This window comes from Phoxinus phoxinus (assembly GCF_949152265.1).
Source record: "Phoxinus phoxinus genome assembly, chromosome: 1".
NCBI classification, from domain to species: domain Eukaryota; kingdom Metazoa; phylum Chordata; class Actinopteri; order Cypriniformes; family Leuciscidae; genus Phoxinus; species Phoxinus phoxinus.
The window spans coordinates 39756451-39772955 of record NC_136876.1 but is presented as its reverse complement, the minus strand read 5'-3'; the positions used below and the strand labels follow the sequence as shown (position 1 = coordinate 39772955).

Here is a 16505-nt window from a genome sequence, read left to right as displayed (position 1 = left end):
GGTTGATATAGAGAGAAGATGCCCTACATCTTCAGCTGTCCTAACAAACCCAATGCCAGATCTTGCACGTCGCTGCCTCTATAGTGAGTTCGTGGTTTACATGGTCCAGTCACAGACGTGTCTAGTTTTAACGTTGATGCCAAGCTATGTCGATTTAGCACTGTGCTGATTTGCTGAAGTTAAAATTAGGAGATGAAATATAAAAGCGATAGAGCAAAGTGCGGAGCAGATAGAAAGAGAGGTAACAGTAGCTAAGCAGGAAGCATGGCTTCCACATGTAGTGGAGTCTGTGGTAGCCACTGCTGTGATCTGATGACAGGCAATGCTAAGAGGTGCTGCTAATAACACAGAGTGACTGCAGAGAGCCTCGGGTGCTGTGGCTGCTGTTAACCTGTGCTGTGTGAACGTCCTCCAACTGCACAGGACACTCACAGTGGTGCAGTGTGGCTGCGTTACACCTAATCATCCCAGATGGAGGGTTACTCTAGAAAGGTTGACAGTACATTACAGTATATACTAATTACTATAAAACATAATAGGTAGCCACATACAAATATTTCAGTATGAATGTAATAACATATTCTGATATCTATAAAGCCCCTTTCACACAGCGCGTTGATCCCGGGAAATTGCCGTAAAATTGCCAGAGTGCCTTCTGTGTGAACGCAAACACGTCCCGGGATAGATGCCGGGATGGGAACCTAGTAACATTGCCGGGATCAGTCCCGGAACACGCCCTGTGTGAACAAAAGCCAGGACCAATGCCGTAAGGGGTATTTTGTTGCTCTTAGAAGAAAGTTTGTGTTCGTCATCAACAAAGAAAGAACGAAAAAATGTCTGCAAACTGGAACGAAGCAGAGACCAGGAGCTCCTCACTATCCGCGCTGAAGCTGAGATCGTTCGCCAGCTTTGTGGAACGGCATGCGATGCGTTAGTGTACGACCGAACCCGAACACAAAATTTTCGAAAGCACAGTAAAGCAGCATTAGTGAACTTAAGACGCTGCGTAAAAAATTCCACCAAGTGCACGACTACAATGGACAGAGCGGTAGCGGAAGATTAGATTTAACTCAAAACAATAAAGATGTCATTTTGTTTTCTTGATGTGGACATTTTTCCTGTTTGTAAACAAATGAAACTCATGAATAGAGGAATTGACTAAATGCAGGTGCATGCACACAAAGACACAAACACACACTTTCACATGATTGTAGCAACTCGCACCAATAAACACCTAAACTCTCACAATACAATAAACTCCTTAACTCTCACAATACAATTCATTCTCATAAACTCTCGCAATACAATAAACAGTTCAATGCAACGCAATACTCCTTAACAACCCACAAGGGCGCGCCCTGTGTCATGCATTTTTAAACCTTTGAATCAGAGTACGTGGGTGTGTGTGAAACGAAGCTTCGGACGTCATTGGTAACATGATTTTGACAGAACGAATCATGCATCGATACAAAGCTTCACTGAAAATCATAATAAGATGAGCTACATGACTTCTCCCCCATTTTCTCTCTCACATACACATACATAAGCCTTCCTTTCAGAAGAGCATATTAAGCTTTAAAATCATTAATCACCGGCAGTAAAAAGTCGTCATCTTTTATATTAAAGTCCGGATAACAGATTGCATGTAGACTGATGCTGCTCTAAGAGTTGGGTGGGGTGGAGTGGGGACAGGGCAGGAGTGGCGCTTCTATGTATGAAGGAAAAGTTCATTTAGATTTAGAATAACTAATGGGGTGATAATGTGTTGATATTGTCAATGTGTAGAGAATACTCTCTCTTACTTGCCACCCTGACAGTGCTGCCGCCCTAGGCGGTTACATGGTTCGCCTATAGGCATGCGCCAGCCCAGATTACAAGGCACTATTTTATCTTAGAAAGACAAAATAATTAAAAGTTGTAGGGTTTTTTAGGCATGGAAGTTGAGTCAAGTGTGATGCAAAAGAAGGATATGAGCAAGTCTAGTTGACTTATTTAAACCAGGAATGAAGCAGCAAGTTATTTTAGCTCACAGAGAACGAAACGGCACATCCAAAACAGGAAGGGAGAGTAGACTGTGGTCCATTTTCCAGAACATTATGACACAGGAGGTTTGCTGGTGTAGCAGTGGTGTAGAGAGTGTAATGGGTAAATGTGAATGTGTGCGGTGTGAATAAGGAAGCTAATGGAGAGCCCTCAAGGTCACGACTGAAAAGTGCTTTTGTAATATTCAGCACAGCATACGAAAGCATAGTGATTTTTCATATTATGACACATAATGCTTTACTTTATAAAATGTCCTACTACTTAATTCATTTAAGTACAACAGTTGAACTTTATTTCATCATCATTGTCGCAACTATTCAAACAACTCTTTTGTATTTCTTTAATACACTCTCACTCTCTGCAAATGAATGTTAAAACAAAAAAAACCTACCAAAAACAATCCCGGTAGTCCTTGAAATTCAGAAGCAGGTGTTGTCCAAAAGACATATGACTCCCCACAGACCTTCAGACATGGACATTAATTCCAAAACTCATCGGCCAGGAGCCCTTCAGGACGAGAGCTGGGCTTTATGAAGTAGTGGCACAACATTGTTGTGGCATCAATAAGTTATCGCCTCGTCCTCAACTAGGAGTGGACACTGTCTGCGAGCGAGCGCATACCCCAATCTCGCTGATGCCTAATAGGAAGGAAGAACAGAGGGGAGGGCGGCCACCTGTGTCCCTATTTTTAGCCTCCATCTCTCTCTCTTTTGCCGTTTTTCTCTTCCTTCTCATGCCTCAGCACAGCATAAGTTTCCAGCTGAGCTGTCCTTTCCCTCGTGTTTGTACACTTTAAAAGCACGCAAGCACACAGACCCACAATGCCTTTCACCTCTGTGACCGGGTGCCGACAGATTTGCAGAGTTGGTGATGAGCCAATCTTGACACTACTGCAATAAAACCTCCTGTAAGGGAGGGATGCTTTCCGGGGTTATTAAAAGTTAAAGCAACATTTTTTGTTTTAATTTTGTTTACCTAAATAATTAAAACTTAAATAAAATCATTAAAAACTATATAGACATTATTTTTTTGAAATATTAAAAATGACAAAAACACACAACAAATTTTTGAAACTAAAATTAAAATAAAAACTGATTCAAATTATTATTATAACTATAATAGTATCTCAAAGATATTAAAATAACACTGATACATTCTTCCAAACCAGTTTTATTTTAGTATCGTATACTGTCATAGTATTTATTAATATTTTGAATTAGCTTTTATTTTTATATTTTCAGTTTTGTTTATGTTTTTGCTTTTGTCAATTTTTATTAGATTGGGTTTTTTTACATCTCTATTTAGGTTACATTTATCTTTCTTTCAGTTTTAGATGCATTTTATTTTATTTCAGCTCTATATAAAATTATTAAAAACATTTTTCAACAGTTTTAGTTGATAATAACAACACTGTTCTAGAAAGGGAACATTATTCTACACCCTGCTGAAAAATCCAGCATTGCTGGTCACCAGCCTAAGGGATGTTTTGCATGCTGGGAACTGCATTGGATGCTGGTTGCTAGAGATTTGCTAGAGAACAGCAAGATTGTACTTGTCCACCAGCTCTGTATAAGCATAAACCAGCCTTGACCAACATACAATTCATGCCGGTCTATGCTGGACTTTTCAGCAGGGCAGACAGTGTTGCTTGGGGTCATTTGGACGGGCAGCACATTTTTCCCCTCTCTCTTTTAAAAAACAAGACCCAGCTCCATTTGCTTCAGTGGATAAGCCCGAATCAGTAGGAAACAGAGGATGAACAATGAGCACTGGAACGTTAATGGAGGTACTCGTTCAGCTCCGCGACAGTATTGACCTTTACACACTGATATAGAGCAGAGTGCATCAGACTCTGAGACAACGGGAAAGCAGGACAAGTGACATTTAGGGAAGAATATTAGGTCTAGTATGGGGTGGGATGGGGGCAGTGATTCACATTTGCCCCAGTTTGGCCTTCTTGGACTTCAAGGAACATCAATAAGGAAAAGTCTGTTATAAAACGTAGTGATCTGTCTACACAGGCATCATAACCATGCTCACAATGCAAAAGCTGCTCAACCTGAAACCTTTGTACCTTATATACCCCTAAAGTGTACATAAGCACCTTAAATGTACATATTATTATCTAAATGGTATATAATAGTACCTTTTAAATGGTGTTTTGAATTAGTACCATTTTTGTATCATTGAACTATTGTGCTTCCTAGTATACTGTAGCCTACTTCCTTTTGGCAACATGCTATAGCATGTATTCTTACATAATATACAGTAACATATTCATTATCTGCTGATATTAGAGATGTTTTCGGTCAGATATTGGACATTTAGCGGTCGATATTGGATATTCAATTGTTCATGCTATGTTATTTCCCCTATTTTTCCCCTTTGCCCTCATCTAAAACTCAATCAAGCTAATCTTTAAATACACTTATAATTTAATAACACTTAAATGTAATCTTTAGAATATGATTTTACCTTTTGTTTTATTTATTTTATTTATTACAACAGCATATAATTTTAATATTGTCCATTTATCAATTTCAGCCTTACCATTAGAATAGTTATATGCTATTTGGTAATGGACAGAATTTTTATATTGTCGTATATCTTTAAAAAATCTACGCAGGATGGTAGACAAAGCAGTTTGATTAAGAATATATTGTATTATATTTCAAACTGGAAAAAACTATCCATAACCTTAATTTGAATATATTTTTGTGTGTGCTAGCATGCTAAAGGCAATCTCTATTGGAATCATTTGTAAGATGAGTCTCCTTGAGCAGTGCCATTTGTATTACGCAGTGTCGGTAATGCATTCAGTTACCAGTAGTGTAGTATCGATTAAACACGTTTTACCATGTTTGCACAGAAATTAAAGCTTTAGCGTAAGTTCTGCCGGGAAGACTCCATTGTTACGTCACTTATTACCTTCTCATCTATCCAATCACGTTCTAATACTCGAAGTATAAAAGATCCATTCTTACACTGACTCGTCTGAGTTCGCAGATGCTGACGCTTCCACTTACCACCATCCTCCCCACCAGTGGCGTAGGCAGAAATTGTATTTTGGGTGGGCCAGTGAAAAAGTGAGTGGGCCTATAGTTTTTCCTAGAAAAAAAAATGACTTTATGTCTAGGACAACTCGAGGTATCGCAGACCGGACACGCACTTTTTTTTGTTTATGGCCAGTCATATTGTATAATACAGATACAATCCAGTGAGTAATGTGGGCGGGCCAGTGAGTAATGTGGGCGGGCCAGTGAGTAATGTGGACGGGCCAGTGAGTAATGTGGGCGGGCCAGTGAGTAATGTGGGCGGGCCAGTGAGTAATGTGGGCGGGTCAGTGAGTAATGTGGGCGGGTCAGTGAGTAATGTGGGCGGGTCAGTGAGTAATGTGGGCGGGTCAGTGCCGCACTGGCCCATTACCGGCTACGCGCCTGCTCCCCACCACCACCACCAAGACGGTTCTTCCCTCCATCCTCCCCACCACCACCACCAGGATGGTCCCTTCCCATACCTCACGGGGGGTCGGCTGCGCCCCTGCCTTCATCTTCAGGCAGGAAATGCAGAATCCGTACCCTCGGATCGCGAGTTACGGACGGGGCCTACGCCAAAGAACTTTATTGCATACATTGCTTGCTGGGCTGTTAGTTACAGTATCTTTTCTCCCGAGTCTTTCTGGTAGAACATATGAAAAAAAAGTATACAGATTGCAGGAGGGCCTTATCATCGCCTATTCAGAAATACACACAAACAAAAACATTCTTTTCATTAAACAGTCAATGCTGAATCAGTGGGAAAGTGCTGTGGTCTGGTCACTGCCCTCGAGAAGAATTGATGCTGACAGCTGCCTTCTGTCAACCACTGAGTGAGTGAAATGACAAAACCCAGAGAGAGAGAGAGAGAGAGAGAGAGAGAGAGAGAGAGAGAGAGAGAGAGAGAGAGAGAGAGAGAGAGAGAGAGAGAGAGAGAGAGAGAGAGAGAGAGAGAGAGAGAGAGAGAGAGAGAGAGAGAGAGAGAGAGAGAGAGAGAGAGAGAGAGAGAGAGAGAGAGAGAGAGAGAGAGAGAGAGAGAGAGAGAGAGAGAGAGAGCCATATTGCCAAATTGATATTAGTGTTGAAGCGGCTGAGAGGACGAAGACATTGAACCACGTGGTGATGCGGGGAAGGAATGTTTCTTTGTGAAGGTTGAATGAGGTTTGAGAGCTTCGTTCATGGCGTGTAAAACACCAAAACCACTAGTTCGGCACAGAGCCAACCAATGGTTTTCCTAACCACAGTAATCATGGCTTGATGGGGTGCGAGCAATCTTTAATGTCATTGTCTCGTCTCAGAAGCTTTTTTTCTGGAGCTGCTGACATCTACTACGGTAGTTGGAAATGAGGCAAATATTCACTGAAAATAATATATAAAAGGCAAAGACACAATTAGTTCCAAATCTGTTCCAAAATCTAGTGAGCTTGTCTAGCGTCTACATCGGCTGCTGTCTTGGAACCTGTGACATCATAAATGGAAATGGAACCTGTGACATCATACAAACAGCATGCATAATGTGAACCCATCTGCTAAATGCGACTATAAAACGTGAAGACATTAAGATATTATAAACATTAACATCAAGATTTTCTGTAAAGCTGCTTTAAAACGGCGTGTATTCTGAAAAGCGCTCTACAAATTAATTTTGAATCGACTCCTCCCACAAAGTGCATGAGAGACTCAAGTCAAACTGATTTCAATACAGTTTTGCATTAGCATATTGCTAAGCGAACAGCGCGATACCAAAGTCCCTTACAAGGAATGTCAGTTCACTTGGCGGCCATATTTGAATCGCCTTCAGCTGTTTCGGAAATGCAAGACCATCTTTTTTTTACTAATATATCGAAATCTCAAAAGCTGCCTGGAAAATTCACATGTGAATAACATATTATTTCAAACCAGCAGCAAACACGACACGAACCATCTCATAAATCTTGTGTTTTACATTTAATTAGCATTTAAAAAGCTTATATTTCAAGCGTGTATTTTAGACACTGCTTGTTTTAATGGGAACCCGAGCTTCTAACAGCAGCTGCAGTGATTCAATGACTTTACCAGTTGGCTCTTTTACTTATAAGGCGGTATTTACTCAAACATCTTGCGTGTTGCACATTCTCTCATTCAAAGTAATATGAGTGCACTGTTTTGGCATATATAGTGTTCAGCAACACACTAATGAGCATAAACTGCATAGAACAAAAAATATTATTTTTACAGTAATAAATGTAATTAATAATATTTAATTAACATTTTAATTTTCATCAACTTTTGCCTTCTCCATGAATGATACATGCCATGCTGCCTTAGAACTTGGTAATGTAGGAAGAATTACTGTTGTGCTTGCCGCTTGAAACTGACTTTGCGTCGGAAGCACATCTGTGATTCTTTTGTTCCAGCTCACTAGGGGCCTCATTTATAAAACGTGACACAGGTTTGATCTTAGAGGTGTGTGCGTATGCTAAAATCCACGCCAACGTATTTGTGGCAGAGAGTCGGAGAACTGCAGGTATTTGGAAATCTAAGCAATTCTTGCCATTCGCCATTTTCAGGTAAAGCATTCGGACGTTTACCGCTGCTCTTTTATATGCTAATGACATTAATTAGGCGGAGTTTACAAGTCGGAAACCATTCAGCTGCACACAATTTCAAGATCATTTGCGATTTGTAAATTTCACGTAAGATTAAACGTAAGACGGTTTATACACAACATTTTATAAATGAGGCCCTTAGGTTTAGGAACAGACCCTTTGACCAGATCCCCAGGTTTGTTGGGTTGTACATCCTTGGATAATTCATAATTAATTACTCAAAGTCATTTATTTTTAGCGCAGGGCATCTCTGCAGTGTGTGCGTGTGTGTGTGTGTGTGTGTGTGCGTGTGTGTGTGTGCGTGTGTGTGTGTGTGTGTGTGTGTGTGTGTGTGTGTGTGTGTGTGTGTGTGTGTGTGTGTGTGTGTGTGTGTGTGTGTGTGTGTGTGTGTGTGTGTGTGTGTGTGTGTGTGTGTGTGTGTGTGTGTGTGTGTGTGTGTGTTTGAAGACACATATTCAGGAAGGAGGCAGGCAAAGTTTTTTTTTTTTTTTTTTTGCAACCATTCCTTCCCAGGAACAATGTGTGACACAGATAAGAAAACAACATCCAAAGACAAAAGCGCGCGCGCACACACACACACACACACACACACACACGTTGTGAAATATGCTTAAGACATATGCCATCACAAATTACGAAACACACACTAATAATTTTCTTCTGGAAGCCGAACATAGAAAAAACATTGAGGGAAATCCTTGCCACAGATATGAGTATCTAACATTGAATAAGAACATAATGTCTCTTCCTCCTGCATGGCCTCCAGATCTCGCTCATGCTCGCCTGTTCACACGCTTTCCTGTGTGTTTCCTAATTTTGACTAATGACTGTTCTTTTCTCTTGCACAACAACATGCACATATGCTCAGTGCACTACTGAAGCACATCAAAAGACTCTAAAATGTTACTATTATTTTGTATCTATTCATATTTTGAATTAGCTTTCATTTTTATATCTTCAGTTTTCATTTAAAGTTTAGTTTAAGTAATTTTGTAATGTGCATTAGTCATTTTTATAATTTTTTTACATTTCTAATAAGCTTACATTTATTTTATTTCCGTTTTAGTTTCAGTCATTTATGTACTTCTACTTAAACTTATTTAATTTAATATTTATATTGTATTTTATTTCAGCTTAATTTCAATTACCAAAATTATTTTGAATAGTTTAATTTTAGTTAACAATAACAACACTGTTGCCGTGTTGGTGTGCATTTTACTCAATGAAGATAGCTGTATACAAAACATACAAACTTACTACAAAAACAACTGCAATCCCTACGTGCCGCTTATCAAATCTGATTTTTTTTGACTCCCACTATCCACTTCTGCCCCTTTGCAATATCATCGGCTGTTGCTCATCGTACATGATAACTGGTCAAACTAGTAAGAAATGTATCTATAGTTTAGTCTATACCTGCAATTCGTCTTAAAGTCGGCATATATATAACAGTAGTTGTGATAGTCTTTACTTCCCTATTGTGGCGTATATCTGAGTGTAATGGCTTCTCGAACAAGAAAAAATGTAGGGCGGGACTTGATTTTGTCCATGGGGAATTGATTGGATGGTTGTGGTTTGCTATTGGTCGATCTCATGTGAGTGACAGGTTGCCCCGCCCTCATACCAGAGATGCTGCTGCAAGATGGAGGGGAAGTTAGTCTGATTAAAGAGTATGAGGGCACATGAATTTTAAAAAAAAATGATGTATGGATAAATCCTGCAAAAAAAAAAAAAAAAAAGAAAAAAAAAAAAAAGATTTGTCCTTTTTAATTTAATTGTGACTAAAAAGTGTGCATACTAAAATAATTATGATGACGGGGCTTTTTGTGGAGAAACTTGAAAGGTTGACGAGTGTTTTGTAGTGTGTACTGAAAGACTGATTCTGTTTCTTCCAAAGCACTTCAGCAAATTTACCTTTACTACCCTCGACCGGTATTAGATTTTACACCTACAGTGTACCTGATCGTTCTGTAGGTGTTTCATTTGGTCTTGTTCTGAATCTTCCCACATTCTCTCAAAGACATCAACACACTGCAGTGTTTTTTCCAGACCGCCTCACATGGCGAGCAGCACTCAACCAGACGAGGTCAGGAAGAGGTGCTGTATTAAATTCTGCATGAACTCATCTGTCAAAGGCAGTCGAGTGAATCCCACTATATGTGTGTGTTTGGTAAACTTATACAGACAGACAAGGTTAAAATAATTATATGATATCATGCATGTCTAGTCTTAAGAAACTAGAGATATGCACTGATATTATAACTCTGCCTGATGATAACTGATTAATATCTGACATTAAATTCTATAGTATGCTGCTCTATAATAAAAAGGGTTACCACAGATTACAACTAAACCTAAAATCAACCATTTTAATTGCTTTCGGTGGATTTAAGCATCACAACATTTGTATGTGATGTATATTTATTTAGATATGCTAAATATTACATTTAAAGGAGATTTTAAATATTCATTTAATTGAGTATTAGATAAAATATATGATATAAAGTCAATTAGCACGCTCAATTAAATATCCAATAAAACTGTAACATTAAAATTATTAATGGAAAACAAAATGTTATTTTAATTATTCTATTTTATTTGATCATTAATAGTCAATTAAAACTTAAAACCATCAAATCAAATTTTGACTTGGATTAAACTGCTCGCTTCATATGGATCACATGAAAATGTAGATAACTGAGATTTTCAATGGATGAACAAAAAAAAATAAGAGAACATTAATAATGTCTTCATTTGAGTTTAGAAGAGGAACGAGTCATTCGGGTTTGGAACGACATGAGGGTGAGCAAATGATGACAGAGTCAAAAATAAATTCACAGACAGAAAAAAAAGGTGAAAATTTTCACCCCAAAATGAAAATTATTAATTTACTCACCCTCAAGCCTTCCTATGTGTATATGACTTTCTTCTTTCAGCCAAACACAATATAATAAGAGTTATATTGAAAAATATCCTGGCTGGTGATGGATGGATGCGCTTTTTTAGGCTTCAAAATCTCAGGTACTATTCACTCCCATTATAAAATTTGGAAGAGCTGGGATATTTTGAATATAACTGATTGTGTTTGGCTGAAAGAAGAAAGTCATATATGGCTTGAGGGTGAGTAAATTGTGGGATATTTATTTTTAATTTTGGGTGAACTAACCCTGTAACATTTGTAAAAGTGTGGAAGGAAAAGGCTTTTTTACTTCAGCTACTGGTTGTGAATTTATTGATTTAAGTTATGGCTCTGAAGAGTCCTGAAATGTACAGTAGCTTTGATTCCTTTGACTCTAAACTTGAAAGCAATTCACCATGTTGTTCCATATATACCGGTAAATCTTGCATTTAGACATGACCCTGTCCATGGTGCTGATTCTGTGCACAGGTGCACAATCCAAACACCTTCTGTCGCCATGTTAGTGAAGACCTGCGCATGTGTTTCTTCAGCAAAGCAACAGAAGATGTAAACTCACACCATTAATAGGTCTATCAACACAGTATCGATCTGTAGACAAAAGTGGCATGCTATAGCAGAGAACACTCAAACCTAAATTTCATCAGACAAAAGAGAACAAAATATATAGAAGAAAACAGCAGCATTTATTTCCAGCATCCATCTTTAAAAAAAGAATAATTCTCATTGGATGAGCCACGGTTTAAGTCATTGGCTGCACATTCTGTATTAATGCCCTTGCATACAAGTCAGCATATTTACACTATATTTAACAAACTGCCTACAATTAAACCAATGAACTAGAATCATTTATTTAGATTCTTACTACTATTTATCACATACTACATATCTATCTTACGGCCTCCATCTTGTACTTCACGTAAGTTACATTTTCCCTACACAACCGTGTATAGCCATTCAGGTCTTTATTTATTTTGTCATCTAAAACAGAAAAACCTGAGAAATTTGAATCGGAGAGAGTCTGGGATAAAACAAAATCCCCATAAACTGACAGTCAACTGGAGTAAACAGTCACAACCACAGGCAGGCTTTGAAGTATTGAGCAATCGTCCTCTAACAGAGTCTGAGGATTCTGTTGTTGTGAACGTGGAGCCGTAAAGCCCGGTTCACAGACAGTTCCAGGCCAACCGCATCCGCCGTGCATGTGGCTTTATAGGACGCTTGAATAGAGCCTGGCTTTGAGAACCCAGTAAATAACCATCAGAATGCAGCATGGCTACAAATTCTGACAAAAGCAAGACGTCTTGCCCCAACAGACCAACTTTGAATGCTTAGATGTGGTTCCTTCCATAAACTCTAAAAAATAGCGATGGAACTGAGAGGAATGTAAAGATTCTGGTTCAGGTTCCACATAACAATTCTGATTCTATGTTAAAGTGATTTTTTTTTTTTTTTTTTGTTAGATAAACACAATTTATATCAACAAACTCAGTTGTGACTATCTTTAACTAATTCTAATTCGCGGAGCGTCGTGCCTAAAACCCCCTTAGCTGTTCTAAATCCACAGTAAAACACGGCTTCAGTGTGCTCATTGCTTATATAAAAAGGTTACTCCATAAAAATATTCATTTTAATATTTATTTTATCCATAAAATAAACACCAGCAACAAAAAATATAACGTTATAACACATTTAGTCCTCCACCAAGCAATGTAGTTCCAAAGAGGTTGCTAAGCAACACAAGAATCGCAAACGGCAGTTGCGCAGTAACACTAATGTAATGCGGTCACAGGTGTATGTTTGTTGAGTCCTTTGCAACGGTTTCGAACGCGGCTCAAATCAGAATCAAGGACTGGAACTATCCATTTTAAAATGTAATGTATGTAATGTAACTATGATGCCAGTTGAATTTTCAGCATCATTACTCCAGTCTTCAGTGTCACACAATCCTTCAGAAATCAGTCGAATATGATTATGTGATGCTCAAGAAACATTTCATATTATTATCAATGTTGAAAAACAGTAGTGCTGCTTCATATTTTTGTGGAAACCATGATGTATTTGAAATATTTGTAACGTTATACGTGTCTTTACTGTAACTTTTGGTCAATTTAATGCATCCTTGCTGAATAAAAATCTAAATTTCTCCAAAAGACTCCAAACTTTTGAACAGTTGTGTCAGTATAAGTCTCACGAACTCTAATACGGTAATGGTGAAAGGTAATGACATAAGGTTCAGAAAACAATCCCTCCAACCAGTTCATTATCTTGTAAATTGGACTACAGGCAACGCAGTAAAAAGATGTGGTGTACTGCATAGCACAATGATTTCAATTTCATTGTGTACTGATTTATATATATACTGTATATCGGGTTGTCCAGAGTATGGTAGAGCACTTTCCAACACAGCTATGGCTCTGACATGTTATGATATTTTTTAAAAGATGTAACCAGTTCTTATCCGATTCCCCACCCCAAACATTAGACTAATTAAGTCCTAACCTTAAAAACAGCACTTGACTTTCAAACTTCTGTAATGCGATGAAGCAAACTTTCCTGTACCATTATAATCCGGATGACTTTGTCATGTCCTTGCATATGCCCAAGATCCTGAGAGTGGGAGACTGATTGGTCTCCTGTCGCATCGCAAGCCACACCATCCACTGCCACTGAAACATCGATTCTCAATCCCATTACTTGGCCAGTCAGAGTAACAGATTGCTGCTGACTCCAGCCTGTTAAAGCATGTACATCACCCAGCCAGCCTACAGTCACCCTAAATATGTCCTCATAAAGCAAAAGGGAAACTTTACCGCCTTCAGGCTGGAATATACTACACGACTTTCAAAATCTGAGCAGATTTTAAAATGCTAGGCATCATACACTTGACAACTTTGTAAAAGGTAACACAGAAAAATAGGGCATCAAACACGACTTTGGATCCCATTGCATAAAGTCATTCTGAGCACAACAAACTCACGCAGAAACATATGCCTTGTTGCCTAACAAATTGTCAGCAGCCATATCACCCTGTAGCCCAAGACTGGTTGCCCACTGAAGCTAAGAAGGGCTGAGCGTGGTTAGTACCTGGATGGGAGACCTTCTGGGAAAACCAGGTTGCTGCTGGAAGAGGTGTTAGTGTGGCCAGTAGGAGGCGTTCACCCTGTGGTCTGTGCGGGTCCTAACACAATGATTGACAGTGACGGGGACACTATACTGTCAAAGAGCGCCGTCCTTCGGGTGAGACGTTAAACCGAGGTCTTGACTCTCTGTGGTCATTATAAACCCAAATTTGCCCAGTGGCCTCCATCCATCATGGCCTCGTAATCATCCCCACTAATTGGCTTTATCACTCTGTCTCCTCTCCACCAATAAGCTGGTGTGTGGTGGGCGTTCTAGCGCAGTATGGCTGCTGTCGCTTCATCCAAGTGGATGCTGCACATTGGTGGTGGTTGAGGAGATTCCCCCTTCCATGCAAGGGGGTAATCCATCAGCCGGAAACCTAAGCTTCCCCGGGGGCCGCCATTGGCCAACAAGCCATCACCTGCTCTTAGCATTCCATTGACTCCCATTCATTTTGGCGTCACTTTGACAGCGAATAATTTTACATCTGAGGCGTTTATAGACTCCATTTGCCCATTATTTATTTCTAAAGAAACACGACAATGTATAAAAGGCTCCATTACCTTGTATCTTACGTTATGGCCCCATAGAAGCAGTGGTTATAACCACTCGACTCTCTGTCTCACAGTCGAGAAATTACCGTATAGACCGGCGGAGAGGCTCGCAAGCAATCGGGGGGACGTGGAGGCATAAAGTCTGATAAAGTCAAGTGAGAAGCCCATAGAGAGTGATAAAGTTGCTCCTGCTGCTAGCTCATGGACAGCTAATACTCACGCTCTCCGTCTCTGCGAGATTCGGGAGGGAATGATTCAGATTTCTCTCGGCACAGCTACTAGAAGACTTACAGCTGTCAGACAGGTTGCTCACGTCACATCTACGTCGTCAAGCTCAGTTTGAGCCTGCGCAGTTCGCCCAGCCATCAGGAAGTGAGTGCTTCTAATTGACTTCACTTTTCTCCGTTGAAACCTATGGGGTCCCTGTGTCCATTTTATACTGTCTTTGCTTCTATGTAAAGCACTTTGAATGCAGAGAAAAGCGCTATATAAATTTAATGAATTATTACTAACAAATGAAAACAATAAGGCCTGGTTTCACAGATAGGGCTTAGATTAAACCAGGATTAGGCCTCAGTTCAAATAGGGCATTTAAGTAGATTTTTATAAACGTGCCTAAGAAAGAAACATTACTGGTGCATCTTGAGACAAAACAATGGCACTGACATATTTTTTTAAAGATTTGTCAGTCCAAGATGCGTTCAGTTAAAACAGCTCAAACATGCATTTTAGTCCGGGACTAGCTCCGGGCCTTGTCCGTGGAGCCGGGGGGATGTGTTTTAAAATGGGCTCAAAACATCGAACATGTTTTAAATCCTCCGACAGGATGGAATCATAGTCTGAAGTCTGTGATAGGCCGTGCCCATCATGAATGGGATGTTCTGTGAAATCCGTCACCTCAAATCTGCAGACTGGCTCTGACATTCAGCAACATGTCGTCTCGTCCAGACTGTAAATCGGGGGCAAAATCTGGCCAAAATTCGTGAAGTGTATTCCAGCCTTTGGGCCAATGGCCTTCCTGCACTGCTATCATCTCAAACCTGTTGTAAATCAGTTCACGGGTTCACACTTACGTATAATTTAATAGAGTAAAGGATATGCGTATTTGGCGTGCTGTCCAAGGGGAGGACACCCAAACTCATATAACAGCGCTGTACATACAGTACCTCCTGATGCTAATTGAGTTGACTGGATGAGCTCCTCCCATGATAATCGGTTTATTATATGAGCGTGCTTCACCCAGACTTTGTTAATAAAAAATCATATGGAAACTCCTATCCTCACTTAGTTCTGATTTACTTTCATTAAACACTCAAGAGAGATTCAGAAAATTCTGCTTTTGGTTAGTGGAAGTTCCCTCAGAAAGCAGGAATGCAAAAATTGCAATTGAATCAAGCACAGGACTGTGCGCCGGTCAAGGCGTCTTTTCAGCCGTAATTCCTCGGCCGTGATTGGGAGTGTCCGTCCGTGGCCCTCATATCATCGCCCAATCTAATTACAGTGTTGCATAATAGTTTGTTACAGCATCCCAATCAGAGAGCCATTCAAACGCTGATCTGCATGCGAAGTGCATATCGCAGACAGTGAAAACCAAGAGCGATATAGAAGCAAGCTGACTCCCTTTGCACCCCAGATTCATTAGTATGCTGCACGTCACTTGGGCCACGGACACTTTTGGCTTCGTTTACGGCACTACCTATTTCTCTCCTCGCCTATGTCACCCCTAATTTACGCCGCTCTGCTTTTTCTATGGTCTCAGCACACTTGCAGGTGCATCACACTGTATATACGTAGCACGTAATGAACGGTGTGATCTGACTGCAGACATTCAGCCAAGTCGCCCCACTGCGTTCTGCTCGGCTGGGTCTCTCTCACCGGGCATGCATGCAGAGCGAGCTTTAAGCTGCTTGATTCTTCATTACGTTGAAGCAGACATCACAAAAGGGGGGGGTGTGCACGTGAATCTCAGTGTCACAGGTCGGCCTTCAACCACAAACCCTCACAGTGTCTGAGACACCACAGGCTGCTGACTTCTCGAGGAAGTAAACAGCAGCGCTCAGATATGTCAAACACACAGACGTTATGCAACGGAACTGCCTTGGGAACACAGGACACACAAGAAGAGGAACACAACAGTTCTGGCTGACGAATGCCAAGTCAGCTCTGTCCGACTGCAAATGTGCAAAACACACTCTCTCTCTGTAGTGCAGAATGCATGCATGTGTACGTCCGGGTTGTCTTCTGA

The 16505-nt window shown here is 40.1% G+C and overlaps 1 protein-coding gene across 2 annotated transcripts in view; it reads right to left on the bottom strand.

Moving 5' to 3' along the window:
- Positions 1 to 16505, bottom strand: part of aatka (apoptosis-associated tyrosine kinase a) — a 54513-nt gene that overhangs the window by 37065 nt on the left and 943 nt on the right. The window contains exon 1 of one of the 2 annotated variants that reach the window (XM_079637548.1): positions 2435 to 2637. The exons of the other annotated variant lie outside the window; for it this stretch is intronic. The gene's annotated coding sequence lies outside the window, so the exon portion shown is untranslated. Of the gene's footprint in view, positions 1 to 2434; positions 2638 to 16505 lie in introns of those variants that run through there. 2 annotated transcript variants of the gene reach the window in all.